At 32.9% G+C, this 5203-nt stretch overlaps 2 non-coding genes across 2 annotated transcripts; one reads left to right on the top strand and one right to left on the bottom strand.

Moving 5' to 3' along the window:
* The first annotated feature begins 1597 nt into the window (after positions 1-1597).
* Positions 1598-1670, top strand: TRNAT-UGU (transfer RNA threonine (anticodon UGU)). Its single transcript has one exon. It is a non-coding gene; the product is annotated as a tRNA-Thr (tRNA).
* A 1262-nt stretch (positions 1671-2932) lies between these two features.
* TRNAS-GGA (transfer RNA serine (anticodon GGA)) lies at positions 2933-3019 on the bottom strand. The gene has a single exon. It is a non-coding gene; the product is annotated as a tRNA-Ser (tRNA).
* Positions 3020-5203: the final 2184 nt, after the last annotated feature.

Genomic DNA, 5203 nt, shown 5'->3' with positions numbered 1-5203 from the left:
ACATTATCCTTATTTAATAGATGACTTTGGTCTATGTCAATTGTAAATAAGAAAAAAGGTATTCCAAAGTCTTCTTTTTGAAGATATACGAAATTTCAGGGCTTGGATAAGCCTTTCGAAGTTTCAGTACAGTAGACAGTTAATCATTCAAATTTCACAGATTACTTGCGCAAGGATGTTCGTTTGTACGTCTATCATATAGAATATATACCACAAGCCTTGTGATAAGAAATCAAATTTCCGCTCAAATACGCTTGTGAAAGAGTCGAATGAATGAGAAACATAACAAAGTCTGAATTGCTAATGAACGATAAATAATTAAAGAGGCCAACGGGCCCTTTTTAGGGTTTTGGGGATAGAGGGACTTGAACCCTCACGATTTTAAAAGTCGACGGATTTTCCTCTTACTATAAATTTCATTTTTTGTCGTTATTGACATGTAGAATGGGACTCTATCTTTATTCTATTCGATCTGATTAATCAATTCTTCAAAAGATCTATCAGACTATGATGGAGTAAATGATTTGATCAATGAATATTCGATTATTTTTTCAACTTGTAGATCTTGGAATCGATTCATAACAATTCGTTCATTTTTATATATAATTTTATATATATATATAAATATAAATATAAAAAATTATAGAAATATAAAAAATAGAGATTCGAGTTGTCATTAATCAATATAGTATTTCAGTACGTAATACGTTTATCTTTCATCGTTTCTGGAGTTTCGATGGAAGGATTCATTCCTTTACTAACGCAACGTCGTCAACTCCATTTGTTAGAACAGCTTCCATTGAGTCTCTGCACCTACCCTTTTTTTTCGGAAAAAAGGATTTGGCTCAGGATTGCCCATTTTTAATTCCAGGGTTTCTCTGAATTTGAAAGTTATCACTTAGTAGGTTTCCATACCAAGGCTCAATCTAATTAAGTCCGTAGCGTCTACCGATTTCGCCATATCCCCCTCTTTTAAGATTAGTATCGCATTATGATGTCCTTCCCCGTTTTTCTTTCATTTGTATTATACTGGAACCACTCAAGTCATTAGAATACCGATTCCTCTATTGAAAAGTGTTTCCTCCTATTGGATTTCTTGTCTATCTTCTTTCATCTCTCTCTTCTCTATCGGAGACCCATATTTGTTCCGATCCAAAATGATTCTATCATTTCTGTATCTGCAATTCAATATATATCAATATAGATAGATATATGAACATATATATTTGCCCCTCTTTCTATTATTTTTTTAGTAAAAAATTTAATACTTAAACGGTCGATTCCCTTGTTCGTCTTATCTTCCACCTTTCAGAATGAAAACATAGAAACGCTTCATTATCATCTCAATTGCATTAAATGCAATTAAGATTAACACATTAATTATTGATACACATCCATTTGATAAATAGATCAAAATTTTCTATCGCTATATTCTATTAATCGTTATATTAATTATTATGTTCTATAATAGAACAATTCCAATATTGAATATTTTATTTGAAAATGAAATTAGATTTCTATATTCATATTAATTAGGAATAGCTAAGATCCCAGTAATTTAGTAAATTACTATGCATGTAACATTTCTGTTATGTGAGCCCGCTTAGCTCAGAGGTTAGAGCATCGCATTTGTAATGCGATGGTCATCGGTTCGATTCCGATAGCCGGCTTTTCTCTATTGATTTTATTTTTGACATAATTGATAAATCAAATAAATAAAGAAACGACTTCTTACCCTTTTTCAAAGGTCACCGATCTATGATGTCGTAGGAACTTACTTACCTTTATGACTAAAGGAGGGGTTCTATTTCTGTAGAACAAATCAAGAAAGGAACTCTTACTTTTTTATATCATTTACATATACAATAGGATCCGGATATTGATCCAAGTTATCTAATTATTCTTTGTTTTGTAGTACAATACTTTACTGGATTTCACTTCATTTATAATATTTATCATTTAGTTTTCATTTAAGTTTATGAAATTTAAATAAAATAAAATGTTTATGAAATTTAAATAAAATAAAATAAGGAGTCTTTATGTCGCGTTACAGAGGGCCTCGTTTCAAAAAAATACGCCGTCTGGGGGGCTTTACCGGGACTAACTAGTAAAAGGCCCAAAACCGGAAACGATCTTAAAAACCAATCGCGTTCCGGTAAAAAATCTCAATATCGTATTCGTTTAGAAGAAAAACAAAAATTGCGTTTTCATTATGGTCTTACAGAACGACAATTACTTAAATACGTTCGTATCGCCGGAAAAGCCAAAGGATCAACGGGTCAAGTTTTTACTACAATTACTTGAAATGCGTTTGGATAACATCCTTTTTCGATTGGGTATGGCTTCGACTATTCCTCAAGCCCGACAATTAGTTAATCATAGACATATTTTAGTTAATGGTTCTATAGTGGATATACCAAGTTATCGGTGCAAACCCCGAGATATTATTACAGCAAAAGATGAAAAAAAATCGAGAACACTGATTCAAAATTATCTTGATTCATCCCCCCCTCAGGAATTGCCAAAACATTTGACTCTTCAGCCATTGCAATATAAAGGATTAGTCAATCAAATAATAGATAGTAAATGGGTCAGTTTAAAAATAAATGAATTGCTCGTTGTAGAATATTATTCTCGTCAGACTTAAACCTAACTAAAAAACAAGGGTTCGGACAATTTCGTCCTCCCCTTCGCCGAAGTCTAAGTAAAGAGACCGAAGGAAAGTAAGGTTTTGATCCGGAAATTTTTCTATCATTCATCTATCATTGATCGGTAGGGGGATTTTCATCTCTTGTGCATTCTTTCCAGTCTTTTCGTTTCCGTACCACAAAAATTCGAAATAAAGAATCCATAAAGGTCTAACCGTTGGAATAATAGTATCGATTGTTATTTGATTTGATACATTGTGGTCAGTAACATTGTTGAATTAGTACGGAAAGAGAGGGATTCGAACCCTCGGTAAACAAAAGCCTACATAGCAGTTCCAATGCTACGCCTTCAACCACTCGGCCATCTCTCCTACAGAATGATTATGGCCCAGAAACCGAGTTAATAGTGAGTCATTAATATTCAATTTTTTTTTTGATAGGCACGTCCAACCAATTCTAACTATACAAATAATTTTTTTTTAACTATGTTTAATGGATACTTTTAGCTCATGATTCTATTTAGTTTTTTAAACTATGATTCCTTTTTTCTAAAAATTCGACTTTTACAGTTTTCGATTTTTCACCAACAACTGTTTATCCCATACATATATCTAGTCACAAGTTATGAATCATAGAATGATTATTCGATTCTTTTTGCTCTTTTTTGTATCATAATTCAATCAAAAAACTTCTAGAATTACCCCAGTCAGATAAATAAAATTCTTTTTTTCTTCAACTTCGCTGAAATCAGAATAGTTCTCTTCATTCTGATCCTACTACATTTGGATGAAATTTAACCGGATTGAAATATTTCTTCTCTTTTATTGATTCCTGTGAAATCAAAAAGAAACAATTTTAATATCGAGTGGGATTTTTTAATGAATCCGTTTTTATGTTATTTCGTACTATGCAATTCCTTTGTTTGTGGGATCATTTTCTCACGAGAGGTAATTAAAAGAAATTATAGAATGGGGTTGTTACCGATGCCTAGATCTGGTGGGATAAATGGAAATTTTATCGATAAGACCTTTTCAATTGTAGCCAATATCTTATTACGAATAATTCCGACAACTTCCGGGGAAAAAGAGGCATTCACCTATTACAGAGATGGTGCGATTTGATTTTTTTTTTTTTCAATTTTCTTTACCGCTCTCCGTCTTAGTAGAAAGACACAGTATTCGGGATAGAAAGAAAACAATAATTGAAATAAATCTACGCTTCTTGGAGGTGCAATTTGAAAATCAAAAAATTCCTTCTGTCGTGTATCCCCGATTAATGTAACCTTAGATGCTAGAATTGTCGATTCTAGTATTAAGCGAAAGGTGTAACCTATGGATTAAGTCAACCCTACTCCACTAGTAAAAATATTCACTAGTAAAAATAGGTAGCAGAGGGGAAGAAGCACTACACCTAGGAATCAACAACACGAAAACTTTGTTATAAATTATACCTTTTCCTTATCGGGATCGGAACTTAGAAAAATGGTTGGGACAACAAACATCCATCTCGTTTGTATTTTGGATACCTGTATAACCATCGAAGACTGTTGAAGTGACTAATTCCTGGAAATTTAGAGGCGTTGAGGACAAAGAAATTGTTAGAGTTACCATTTTTATTTTTATCTAGTAAACCATGCTTGATGTTAAGAAAAGATCTTTTACAGGAAGGTTGGCTAGAGATTTTTTGTAAAAACGCTAGTCCCATGAGTTCATAATGAGAGTATTTCAATGTTTTTTGATTTCATGTATTATTCTCATCTCATTATGCGCATCAGATAAAGGGGGAGCCGTATGAGATGAAAATCTCACGTACGGTTCTGGAACGGAGATTCTTTCAATGGAATAACGAACGACCGTAACGGATGTCGGCTCAATCCGAAGGAAATTATGCGGAAGCTCTACAGAATTATTATGAAGCTATGCGACTAGAAATCGATCCCTATGATCGAAGTTATATACTCTATAACATAGGTCTTATCCACACAAGGAACGGAGAACATACAAAAGCTTTGGAATATTATTTTCGGGCACTAGAACGAAACCCGTTCTTACCACAAGCTTTTAATAATATGGCTGTGATCTGTCATTACGTGCGACTATCTCCACTATAGAAAGAAAAAAAAGAGAAAATTCGCTAATAAATACTAAAAAAAATAGGCTTTCTACATATGTATTGTCCAAACTAACGATTTGTATCAGCTGTAGCAAAGAAAGAAACTTCATAGAAGCAGAAATATGAAGAAATAGGTATGCCTAGATACTTTATTCTATGGATAAAGGATCTAATTGATAGAAGAAGCACCGTAAAGATCAATTAGTCAGGTTTTTGGCCGATACAATAAAAACTGCTTACTTATATCATGATATAAGATCAAAATGAAGGAATCCACTTATGTAATAGGGTGGATCCCCTACAATATTGAGCAGCGGTGTAGCATCAGATCCCAAAGACAGTAAGTCTTTTCTTTCTTATGAAGGAAAGTCTTTTTCAAGGATTCTATATAAATTTCTAGATGAAACCGAGATAGTTATCTTTCAGAAAATTGTAACGATAGT

The sequence above is a fragment of the Cucumis melo genome, unplaced genomic scaffold, assembly GCF_025177605.1.
Source record: "Cucumis melo cultivar AY unplaced genomic scaffold, USDA_Cmelo_AY_1.0 utg001295l, whole genome shotgun sequence".
NCBI lineage: Eukaryota > Viridiplantae > Streptophyta > Magnoliopsida > Cucurbitales > Cucurbitaceae > Cucumis > Cucumis melo.
This window is presented reverse-complemented; position numbering and strand designations above follow the sequence as displayed.